Genomic DNA, 12,828 nt, shown 5'->3' on the forward strand with positions numbered 1-12,828 from the left:
TTTTAAGGAGCATCTTAAAGGAGGAGAGAGAGGTAGAGAGGTTTTGCGAGGGAATTCCAGCGCTAGGCCTAGGCAGATGAAGGCACGGCCACCAATGATGGAGCAATTAAAATCAAGACTGCGCAAGAGGCCTGGAGGAGCGCAGAGATCTCGGAGTGTTGTGGGGCTGGAGGAGGTTACTTATATAGGGAGGGGCGAGGCCGTGGAGGGATTTGAAAACAAGGATGAGAATTTTAAAATCGAGGCGTTGCCAGACTAGGAGAGAGGTCAGCGAGCACAGGGGTGATGGGAGAATGGGACTTGGTGCAAGTTAGGATACGGGCAGCAGAGTTTTGGATGAGCTGAAGTTTATGGAGGGTGGAAGATGGGGGGCCGGCCAGGAGACCATTGAAATTGTCAGGACTAGAGGTAACAAAGGCCTGGATGAGGGTTTCAACAGCAAATGAGCTGAGGCAGGGGCGGAGATGAGCAATGTTGCGGAGGTGGAAGTAGGCGGTCTTGATGATGTGGTTGGAAGCTCATCTCAGGGTCAAACAGGACGCCAAGGCTGTGAACGGTCTGGTTCAGCCTCAGACAGTGGTCAGGGAGAGGGATGGAGTTGGTGGCTAGGGAACGGAGTTTGTGGCAGGGCCGAAGACAATGGCTTTGGTCTTCCCAATATTTAGTTGGAGGAAATTTCTGCTCATCCGTACTGGATGTCGGACAAGCAGCATAACAAATCAGAGAGTGGAGGAGTCGAGGGAGGTGATGGTGAGGTGGAGCTGGGTGTCATCAGCATACACGTGGAACCTGGCGCAGTGTTTTCGGATGTAGATGAGAAACAGGAGGGGGCCATGGATAGATCCTTGGGGGACTCCAGAGGTAACGGTGCAAGAGCGGGAAGAGAAGGCATTGGAGGTGATTTTGTGGCTATGACGGGATAGATAAGAACAGAACCAGGTGAGGGCAGTCCCACCCAGCTGGATGACAGAGAGGCACTGGAGGAGGATGGAGTGGTCAACTGTGTCAAACAGGTGGAGAAGGATGAGGAGGGCTAGTTTATCATGGTCACAGTCACATAGGATGTAGTTTATGATTTTGATGAGGGCTGTTCCAGTGCCGTGGCAGGGGCGGAAACCTGATTGGAGGGATTCAAACATGGAGTTGCGGGAAAGGTGGGCACAGATTTGGGAGCGACAACACGTTCAAGGACTTGGGAGGAAAGGGAGTTTGGAGAGGACATCCTGAGGTTGTGAAAGGTGCTATATAAATGCAAGTCTTTATTTCTTATATTTTGGAAAAGCTAAAATGAAACCGGTTTGCAACCATTTGAGTACAGAGGAGACCCAATGTTTATCAGGTAGGCCGACAGCCGTCACTGCCCCTTTAACCACAATCCTGCAGACACACGGCCCCTTTAAGAGCCCGCCCCTCCCCCACTCCCATGTCTGTGACTAAGACAAATCCGGCAGAAACAAAAATCACTCACAAATGTCGTCGCTTTTGCTTCACATCATAAGAATCACATTTATAAACTGATCGACCAATCTCAAATCTTTTCCACGGCCTTTATAACGGGAGGAGCCGGCACACGGACACCGCCCGCCACCCGCGCTCAGACAAAGCCCCAACGGTCCGCCCCGCTCGAGCGGGTCCCGCCCCCTCCCCGCCATTGGTCCGGAGCCCACTCGGCGTCTGCTTTTCCTATTGGTCCAAAGCTCATGTCAATCACGCCGCGCCGGGTCACACCTTCACAATCCGGGCCTGGTAAATGCACCTCAGAATGACAGGCCTGGACTCAAGTCTGGAAATTAATTAGGAAATAATTAAATTGATCAATTAGGATATTGATTTGTAACTAAATTCAATGTAAACGTTCATTTTCTGAAAGTATCCAGAGCAGAGGCCAGGCGCGCATGTGCCGGAAACCGCGCGCTGCGGTGGCGAGGTGCTCAGACTCTGGCTGTAGTCTCACAGTCACCGCAAAACTCACCCAGTTCATCAATTAATGGCAGCAGTACGGCGCAAAATGCCCAACGGGACGGGCCATCGCGATCGGAGCAGGTAAATAAATTCCGCGGGGGGGGGGGAAGCTTTATAAACATCGAGTCCCGGTTTGCCTGCAGAGGACGCCAGCTGTGCCAGGCCCGGGTTACCGAGGGAACGGGTCGCCATCTTGGTAAAGGAAGGCGGGAAGGGTTCGGCGCACCGCACAGCCCATGCGCCGCCATCCACGTATAGCAGCCTAGAGGGCGGGGCTTCAGAGCCTCTGTTCCCAGATTGTAAACAATTTTACACCACCAAGTTATAGTCCAACAATTTTATTTTTAATCCCACAAGCTTTCGGAGGCTTCCCCCTTCCTCAGGTTTCCACACCACCTGAGGAAGGGGGAAGCCTCCGAAAGCTTGTGGGATTAAAAATAAAATTGTTGGACTATAACTTGGTGTTGTAAAATTGTTTACAATTGTCAACCCCAGTCCATCACCGGCATCTCCACATCATCTGTTCCCAGAGACAGAGAAAGGCATTCGGCTCATTGATTGTACCCTCGCTCTGCACCAAGGCAGTTCTCTCCATTTTCTCTCCTGAAAAGGAGATTCTTGCCGGAGTTATTTGCCTTCCTTAGGGATTTTATCTGAGGAAGGATGTCCTTGCCATGGAGGGAGTGCAACGAAGGTTTACCAGACTGATTCCTGGGATGGCAGGACTGTCGTATGAGGAGAGATTGGGTCGACTAGGCCTATATTCACTAGAGTTTAGAAGAATGAGAGGTGATCTCATTGAAACATATAAAATTCTAACAGGACTAGACAGACTAGATGCAGGGAGGATGTTCCCGATGGCTGGGGAGTCCAGAACCAGGGGTCACAGTCTCAGGATACGGGGTATGCCATTTAGAACCGAGATGAGGAGAAATTTCTTCACTCAGAGGGTGGTGAACCTGTGGAATTCTCTACCACAGAAGGCAGTGGAGGCCAAGTCATTAGATGTGTTCAAGAAGGAGATAGATATATTTCTTAATGCTATGGATATGGGGAAAAAACGGGAACAGGGTACTGAGTTAGACGATCAGCCATGATCATTTTGAATGGCGGAGCAGGCCTGAAGGGCCAAATGGCCTACTCTTGCTCCTATTTTCTATGTTTCTATGAAACATATAAAATTCTGACAGGGCTAGACAGACTGGATGCAGGGAGGATGTTTCCCCTGGCTGCGGGGTCCACAACGATGGGTCACAGTCTCAGGATACGGGGTAGGACATTTAGGACTGAGATGAGGAGAAGTTTCTTCGCTCAGAGGGTGGTGAAACTGTGGAATTCTCTACCACAGAAGGCTGTGGAGGCCAAATCACGGAATATATTTAAGATGGAACTAGATAGATTTCTAGACACAAAAGGCATCAAGGGGGTATAGGGAGAGAGCGGGAATATGGTATTGAGATAGAAGATCAGCCATGATCGTGTTGAATGGCGGAGCAGACTCGAAGGGCCGAATGGCCTACTCCTGCTCCTATTTTCTGTGTTTCTATGTTGACTGTGACCTTGGTGCACTATCCTTGATCTCTTTGCAGCTTTCAGCAGGGTCGGCCACACCCTCCTCCTGCAGTGCCTCTCCTCTGTTGTCCAGGTGAGTGGCACAGTCCTCTCCTGGTTCCACTCGTACTTATCCAGTCATAGCCCGAGCATCTTTGGCAATGGCTTCTCTTTCCGCCCCTGCACCCTTGCCTCTGGAGCCCCCTTCCCTAAGGATCTATCCTTGGCCCCCACCTCTTCCTCATTTACATGTTGCCTCTTGGTGACATTGTCCATAGACATAGGGTCAGCTTCCACATGTATTCTGACAACACCCAGCTCTGCCCCTCCACCACTTCTTTCAACCCCTGCATGTTGTCAGACTGCTTGTCCTACATCCAGTACCAAGATGAGCCACAATTTCCTCCAGTTAAACACTGGGAAGACCAAAGCCATCATCTTCAACCCCTGCCATAAACTCTGTTCCCTTGCCACCAATTTGATCCCCTTCCATGGCCACTGTCTCAGGTTGAACCAGACTGTTCGCAACCTCAGTGTTCTATTCAACCCCAAGCTGAATGTGGGCGTGGCTAGCAAGGCCAGCGTTTATTGCCCATCCCTAATTGCCCTTGAGAAGGTGGTGAGCTGCCTTCTTGAACCACTGCAGTTCATATGGTGAAAGTTCTCCCACATTGCTGTTAGGTAGGGAATTCTAGGATTTCAACCCAGCGACAATGATGAAACGGCGATATGTGTCCAAGTTGGGATGGTGTATGACTTGGAGGGGAATGTGCAGGTGGTGGTGTTCCCATGCACCTGCTGCCCTTTTCTTTCTAGGTGGTGGAGGTCATGGGCTTGGGAAGTGCTGTCGAAGAAGCCTTGGTGAGTTTCAACTATACCTCATCACAAAGACCGCCTACTTCAACCTTTGAAACATCACCCATCTCCTCCGCTGCCTTAGCCCATCTGCTGCTGAAATCCTCATCCATGCCCTTTTCACCTCCAGACTTGACTATTCCAATTCTCTCCTGATGTCCTTACATTCTGTAAACTTCAGCTTATCCAAAACTCAGCTGCCCATCTCCTATCCTGTATCAGGACCCTCTCGCCCATCATTCCTGTCCTTACTGACCTACATTGGCACCTGGTCCACCAATGCCACAAATTTAATGTTTTCATCCTTATGAATCTTTAAATGCCTTCAGAGTCTTGCCCCATCCTATCTCTGTAGTCTCTTCCAGCACTTCCCTCCCCTGAATTATCTGTTCCTCTAACTTTGACTTCAGTGGTAGCACTGTCGACTCTGAGTCAGAAGGTCGTGGGTTCAAGCCCCGCTCCAGAAACTAGAGCACCTAATCCAGGCTGACACTCCCAGCGCAGTACTGAGGGAGGGCTGCACTGTCGGAGGTGTCATCTTTTGGATGAGACGTTAAACCAAGGCCCCATCAGCCCTCACAGGTGAAATGTCCCATGGCACTATTTCAAAGAAGAGCAGGGGAGTGCTCCAGGGGTGTCCTGATCAATATTTATCCCTCAACGAACAACTAAATATAGATTATCTGGTCATTATCACATTGCTGTTTGTGGGATCTTGCTGTGCGCACATTGACTGCCACATTTCCTACATTATATCAGTGACTACACTTTTTTTTAAAAAGTATTTAATTGCTGTGAAGTGCTTTGGGACATCATGAGGTTATGAATAGTGATGTATAAATGCAAGTCTTTCTTTTTTAGCCTCTTGTGCATCCCCCCCTTCCTTTAGCCCTCCATTGGTGGCTGTGTCTACACCTGCCTAAGCCCCATGCTCTGGAATTACATCCGTAAACCTCTCCACCTCTCCACTTTCTTCTCCTTCTTAAAATCCACCTCAAGCTTTATTGGTCACCCTTAATATCTCCTTTGGCTTCCGTTTTTTGGTTACGTCTTTTGAAGCATCTTGGGACATTTTTATAAGTTAAAGGCACTATATAAATGCTTGTTATGGCTCTAATAGCGGGTGCATTTTAGCCATAACTGCAAGTTTAAAGTTACCTGGGCCCACTGCCCATCCCCCAACCATATTGGATAAATTGGAAGGAAAACATTTCCAGGGCTATGGGAGAAGAGCGTGGGAATGGGACTAACTGTATTGCTGTTACAAAGAGCCGGCACAGGCTCATTGGACCGAATGGCCTCCTTCTGTGCTGTATCCATTCTATGATTCTATATCTGTTCTTTGCTGTTCTTTGTGAGCCCTGGATCTTTGCTCAAATTTGGCTCCCAATTCCTGGTCTTCTCTGCCATTGAGGTGACGCTACTCCACTGAACTACATTGCAAGACTCAGCTGCTGTGACTCTGAGCTGCTATGTAGTTGCTTAAGTTTTAAGGTAACTTTGTCTAGTCCACAGCCCATTCCCCACCGATGCTGTTACCTGCTGAGCTTATGACTGTCCTACTGGTCCTGTGGTTTTTCAGCTTTATTTTGCTACAGTGTGGCTAGAAATTCACTCTCCTGGGCTGAAGTCCATTTCTTCGCCGTTTCTTGATCTTATAGCGACCTCCAACCTCGTCTCTGTTTTTCTGCACTGCGATCAATTCCCCACACCTCCAGGCTCTTCATTCCCACGGAGATCCCTCCAGCCGTGTGTCCTCTCATACTCTACTCTTCAAATAGCTTCTGGACTCACTCGCCCTCCTCACCTGTCTCCGAAACTGGACATCAGTTCGTTGATGCTCCAACCTGACTCCACCCCATCAACGTCAACCTTATCCCACCACGGGACCCCTGACTTTAACTTTGGACTCCCTCTTATTGTCTCCTCTCTATTCCCTGTTTATTATCGGGACATATCTATCTCAATCTTGCTATGTAACCATCCCTATGTAACTTGACTTTCCCTGTGACCATTCACGTGCGCAGTTTGGCTGCTGCTCTGGACCTGAGCCCATCACTTCTATTTCCCCCTTTTCCGTATTTGCTCTTTACCCCTCCTAGAGCCCTCTTTCCTGTCATCATGTCTCCTTTCATTTCTCCCCTCTTGGGTACTCTGCCTCCTCAAATCCCTACCCCAACCCTTCAGCACTCCTCGACCTTCCTACTCTCCTGCCACCGTCCCAGGCTTGACTCCCTCTTAAATAAACCCACACCTTCCCTCTATGCAACAATTCGCATTCTCTGAAGGGCCCATTGACGCACTCATCGCTGCCTCCTTACGAGCAGCAACCCAAACTGCACCATCCTACTCTCTCGGAGCGCCTGAGGTAAGGAGCGGACCTGTTCAGAGTCGGGGGCCGTGTGTCGGAGTCGGGGGCCGTGTGTCGGAGTCGGGGGCCGTGTGTCGGAGTCGGGGGCCGTGTGTCGGAGTCGGGGGCAGTGTGTCGGAGTCGGGGGCAGTGAGTCGGAGTCGGGGGCAGTGAGTCGGAGTCGGGGGCAGTGTGTCGGAGTCGGGGGCAGTGTGTCGGAGTCGGGGGCCGTGTGTCGGAGTCGGGGGCCGTGTGTCGGAGTCGGGGGCCGTGTGTCGGAGTCGGGGGCCGTGTGTCGGAGTCGGGGGCGGTGAGTCGGAGTCGGGGGCCGTGTGTCGGAGTCGGGGGCCGTGTGTCGGAGTCGGGGGCCGTGTGTCGGAGTCGGGGGCAGTGAGTCGGAGTCGGGGGCAGTGAGTCGGAGTCGGGGGCAGTGAGTCGGAGTCGGGGGCCGTGTGTCGGAGTCGGGGGCAGTGTGTCGGAGTCGGGGGCAGTGAGTCGGAGTCGGGGGCCGTGTGTCGGAGACGGGGGCCGTGTGTCGGAGACGGGGGCCGTGTGTCGGAGTCGGGGGCCGTGTGTCGGAGTCGGGGGCCGTGTGTCGGAGTCGGGGGCCGTGAGTCGGAGTCGGGGGCCGTGAGTCGGAGTCGGGGGCCGTGAGTCGGAGTCGGGGGCCGTGAGTCGGAGTCGGGGGCCGTGTGTCGGAGTCGGGGGCCGTGTGTCGGAGTCGGGGGCCGTGTGTCGGAGTCGGGGGCCGTGTGTCGGAGTCGGGGGCCGTGTGTCGGAGTCGGGGGCCGTGTGTCGGAGTCGGAGGCCGTGTGTCGGAGTCGGGGGCCGTGTGTCGGAGTCGGGGGCCGTGTGTCGGAGTCGGGGGCCGTGTGTCGGAGTCGGGGGCCGTGTGTCGGAGTCGGGGGCCGTGTGTCGGAGTCGGGGGCCGTGTGTCGGAGTCGGGGGCCGTGTGTCGGAGTCGGGGGCAGTGTGTCGGAGTTGGGGGCAGTGTGTCGGGGGCCGTGTGTCGGAGTCGGGGGCCGTGTGTCGGAGTCGGGGGCCGTGTGTCGGAGTCGGGGGCCGTGTGTCGGAGTCGGGGGCAGTGAGTCGGAGTCGGGGGCCGTGTGTCGGAGTCGGGGGCCGTGTGTCGGAGTCGGGGGCCGTGAGTCGGAGTCGGGGGCCGTGAGTCGGTGTCGGGGGCCGTGTGTCGGAGCGCCGGATCAGCGATAATGAGTTCAGGGCTTCAAGGAGCGAGGTAAGACAATCAAAAGTGACGTCAGCACAAGGGGAGGAGCTGACTGGCTGCTAGCGAGTGATGGTTTCTTTTACCGTCTTTTTTTTTTAAGTCTTTAGTTTATTTCAGCTGCAGCTGCTGGAGGCACGAAGTCACAGCCAACAGGTAAGTGATTGGCTGGTGACTGGTAAGTAGTTTTTCTTTCCTTTTTTTTTCTTGACATTGTAGTTGTTGTTAAGCTAACTTAAGGGTTAAGTCATGGCAGGAGATCCCACAGCCGTGTCATGTTCCTCTTGTGGGATGTGGGAATTCAGGGATCCTTCCTGTGTCCCTGGTTCCTTCACCTGCGGGAAGTGTGTCCAGCTGCAGCTATTGTTTGACCGTTTGACGGCTCTGGAGCTGCGGATGGACTCACTTTGGAGCATCCGCGATGCTGAGAAAGTCGTGGATAGCACGTTCAGTGAGTTGGTCACACCACAGATAAAAATTACTCAGGGAGATAGTGAATGGGTGACCAACAGACAGAGGAAGAGTAAGAAGGCAGTGCAGGGGTCCCCTGCGGTCATCTTCCTCCAAAACAGGTATACCGTTTTGGATACTGTTGGGGGAGATGGCTCACCAGGGGAAGGTGACAGCGGAAAGGTTCATGGCACCGTGGCTGGCTCTGCTGCACAGGAGGGCAGGAAAAAGAGTGGCAGAGCTATAGTGATAGGGGACACGATTGTAAGGGGAATAGACGGGCGTTTCTGCGGACGCAACCGAGACTCCAGGATGGTATGTTGCCTCCCTGGTGCAAGGGTCAGGGATGTCTCGGAGTGGCTGCAGGACATTCTGGAGGGGGAGGGTGAACAGCCAGTTGTCGTGGTGCATATAGGTACCAACGATATAGGTAAAAAACGGGATGAGGTCCTACAAGCTGAATTTAGGGAGTTAGGAGTTAAACTAAAAAGTAGGACCTCAAAGGTAGTAATCTCAGGATTGCTACCAGTGCCACGGACTAGTCAGAGTAGGAATGACAGGATAGCTAGGATGAATACGTGGCTTGAGAGATGGTGCAAGAGGGAGGGATTCAAATTCCTGGGCCATTGGAACCGGTTCTGGGGGAGGTGGGACCAGTACAAATTGGACGGTCTGCATCTGGGCAGGACTGGGGGAGTGTTTGCTAGTGCTGTTGGAGAGGGTTTAAACTAATGTGGCAGGGGGATGGGAACCGATGCAGGAAGTCAGTGGGAAGTAAAGTGGTGATAGAAACAAAAGGCAGTAAGGGAGAGTGTACAAAACATGACCGGACAGATGGTCTGAGAAAGCAGGGCAAAGACCAAGGGAAGTCCAGATTAAACTGCATTTATTTCAATGCAAGAAGTCTGATGGGCAAGGCAGATGAACTCAGGGCATGGATGGGTACATGGGACTGGGATGTTATAGCTATTACTGAAACATGGCTAAGGGAGGGGCAGGACTGGCAGCTCAATGTTCCAGGGTACAGATGCTATAGGAAAGATACAGCAGGAGGTAAGAGAGGAGGGGGAGTTGCGTTCTTGATTAGGGAGAACATCACGGCAGTAGTGAGAGGGGATATATCCCACTGAGTCTATATGGGTAGAACTGAAAAATAAGAAGGGAGAGATCACTTTGATAGGATTGTACTACAGACCCCCAAATAGTCAACGGGAAATTGAGGAGCAAATATGTAAGGAGATTACAGACAGCTGCAAGAAAAATAGGGTGGTAATAGTAGGGGACTTTAACTTTCCCAACATTGACTGGGACAGCCATAGCATTCGGGGCTTGGATGGAGTGAAATTTGTTGAGTGTATTCAGGAGGAATTTCTCATTCAGTATGTGGATGGCCCGACTAGAGAGGGGGCAAAACTTGACCTCCTCTTGGGAAATAAGGAAGGGCAGGTGACAGAAGTGTTAGTGAGGGATCACTTTGGGACCAGTGATCATAATTCCATTAGTTTTAAGATAGCTATGGAGAAAGATAGGTCTGGCCCAAAAGTTAAAATTCTAAATTGGGGAAAGGCCAATTTTGATGGTATTAGACAGGAACTTTCAGAAGTTGATTGGGAGAGTCTGTTGGCAGGCAAAGGGACGTCTGGTAAGTGGGAGGCTTTCAAAAGTGTGTTAACCAGGGTTCAGGGTAAGCACATTCCTTATAAAGTGAAGGGCAAGGCTGGTAGAAGTAGGGAACCTTGGATGACTCGGGAGATTGAGGCCCTAGTCAAAAAGAAGAAGGAGGCATATGACATGCATATGCAGCTGGGATCAAGTGGATCCCTTGAAGAGTATAGAGATTGCCGGAGTAGAGTTAAGAGAGAAATCAGGAGGGCAAAAAGGGGACATGAGATTGCTTTGGCAGATAAGGCAAAGGAGAATCCAAAGACCTTCTACAAATACATAAAGGGCAAAAGAGTAACTAGGGAGAGAGTAGGGCCTCTGAAGGATCAACAAGGTCATCTATGTGCGGAACCACAAGAGATGGGTGAGATCCTGAATGAATATTTCACATCGGTATTTACGGTTGAGAAAGGCATGGATGTTAGGGAACTTGGGGAAATAAATAGTGATGTCTTGAGGAGTGTACATATTACAGAGAGGGAGGTGCTGGAAGTCTTAACGCGCATCAAGGTAGATAAATCTCCGGGATCTGATGAAATGTATCCCAGGACATTATGGGAGGTTAGAGAGGAAATTGCGGGTCCCCTAGCAGAGATATTTGAATCATCCACCGCTACAGGTGAGGTGCCTGAAGATTGGAGGGTAGCAAATGTTGTGCCTTTGTTTAAGAAGGGCGGCAGGGAAAAGCCTGGGAACTACAGACCGGTGAGCCTGACATCTGTAGTGGGTAAGTTGTTAGAGGGTATTCTGAGAGACAGGATCTACGGGCATTTGGAGAGGCAGGGACTGATTAGGAACAGAAAATCATGTCTCACGAATTTGATTGAGTTTTTTGAAGGGGTAACCAAGAAGATAGATGAGGGCCGTGCAGTAGACGTGGTCTACATGGACTTTAGCAAAGCCTTTGACAAGGTACCGCATGGTAGGTTGTTACATAAGGTTAAATCTCACGGGATCCAAGGTGAGGTAGCCAATTTGATACAAAATTGGCTTGACGACAGAAGACAGAGGGTGGTTGTAGAGGGTTGTTTATCAAACTGGAGGCCTGTGACCAGCGGTGTGCCTCAGGGATCGGTGCTGGGTCCGCTGTTATTTGTTATTTATATTAATGATTTGGATGAGAATTTAGGAGGCATGGTTAGTAAGTTTGCAGATGACACCAAGATTGGTGGCATTGTGGACAGTGAAGAAGGTTATCTAGGATTGCAACGGGATCTTGATAAATTGGACCAGTGGGCCGATGAATGGCAGATGGAGTTTAATTTAGATAAAAGTGAGGTGATGCATTTTGGTAGATCGAATCGGGCCAGGACCTACTCCGTTAATGGTAGGGTGTTGGGGAGAGTTATAGAACAGAGAGATCTGGGAGTACAGGTTCATAGCTTCTTGAAAGTGGAGTCACAGGTGGATAGGGTGGTGAAGAAGGCATTCAGCATGCTTGGTTTCATTGGTCAGAACATTGAATACAGGAGTTGGGATGTCTTGTTGAAGTTGTACAAGACATTAGTAAGGCCACCCTTGGAATACTGTGTACAGTTCTGGTCACCCTATTATAGAAAGGATATTATTAAACTAGAAAGAGTGCAGAAAAGATTTACTCGGATGCTACCGGGACTTGATGGTTTGACTTATAGGGAGAGGTTGGATAGACTGAGACTTTTTTCCCTGGAGAGTAGGAGGTTTAGGGGTGATCTTATAGAAGTCTATAAAATAATGAGGGGCATAGATAAGGTAGATCGTCAAAATCTTTTCCCAAAGGTAGGGGAGTCTATAACGAGGGGGCATAGATTTAAGGTGAGAGGGGAGAGATACAAAAGGGTCCAGAGGGGCAATTTTTTCACTCAAAGGGTGGTGAGTGTCTGGAACGAGCTGCCAGAGGCAGTAGTAGAGGCGGGTACAATTTTGTCTTTTAAAAAGCATTTGGACAGTTACATGGGTAAGATGGGTATAGAGGGATATGGGCCAAGTGCAGGAAATTGGGACTAGCTTAGTGGTATAAACTGGGCGACATGGACATGTTGGGCCGAAGGGCCTGTTTCCATGTTGTAAACTTCTATGATTCTAATCGACTTTCCCGCCCAGCGCACCCGCTAGGGGCCAATCTCGCCAATCTCCTTCCCGTGCCACTCACCCCTCACCGCTGACCTTGTGGACTCTGCCAGCGGATCAGCTTTCACCGGCCTTCTCCGCATCTCATTCCAGAATTTCCGTTCACTTGTGAACAAGGCACTTGCCATCCGTGAGCTTATTGTGGATGATTGCATTGACATCATGGCCTTGACGGAAACTTCGCCGACAGGTGATGACATCTTCCCCCTTAACGAAGCCACCCCACCTGGCCATATCTTCCACCACTTGCCCCGACCAGACTGCCGGGGTGGTGATGTGGCCCTTATCATCAAATCACACCTTGGTCTGTCCCCGTATTCCTCTGGCACCTTCTCCTCCTTTGAGCATCTCACCTTCTTCTACCCCTCTCACCTCTCCTTTAAGATCCTCATTCTCTGCCGCCCATCCAAGTACCACGCCAAGTTTCTCACCGAGATACCTTCACTGATTTCCACCCTCAGCCTCTGCACTGAGCGACTTCTCATCCTCGGTGATTTCAACCTCCATCTCAATTCATCATGCTCTCTCTCCTGAGTTCACTGCCCTCCTATCCTCCCTTAATCTCTCCCTCCATGTAAACTCCCCCACCCATATTCACCCCCTCAACTTTGCCATCTCATGTGGCCTCTCTACTCCTATCATGTCAATCACGGATATGGCCATC

The 12,828-nt window shown here is 51.0% G+C and overlaps 1 protein-coding gene across 2 annotated transcripts in view; it reads right to left on the minus strand.

Moving 5' to 3' along the window:
• The window catches only part of LOC137299321 (zinc finger protein 436-like), a 31,138-nt gene extending 28,976 nt beyond the window's left edge, over positions 1 to 2,162 (minus strand). Inside the window, exon 1 of one of the 2 annotated variants that reach the window (XM_067967969.1) lies at positions 1,469 to 1,634. The gene's annotated coding sequence lies outside the window, so the exon portion shown is untranslated. Of the gene's footprint in view, positions 1 to 1,468; positions 1,635 to 1,972 lie in introns of those variants that run through there. The other variant, XM_067967968.1, reaches the window with a different exon arrangement.
• Positions 2,163 to 12,828: the final 10,666 nt, after the last annotated feature.

This window comes from Heptranchias perlo, chromosome 29, assembly GCF_035084215.1.
Source record: "Heptranchias perlo isolate sHepPer1 chromosome 29, sHepPer1.hap1, whole genome shotgun sequence".
Lineage (NCBI taxonomy): Eukaryota > Metazoa > Chordata > Chondrichthyes > Hexanchiformes > Hexanchidae > Heptranchias > Heptranchias perlo.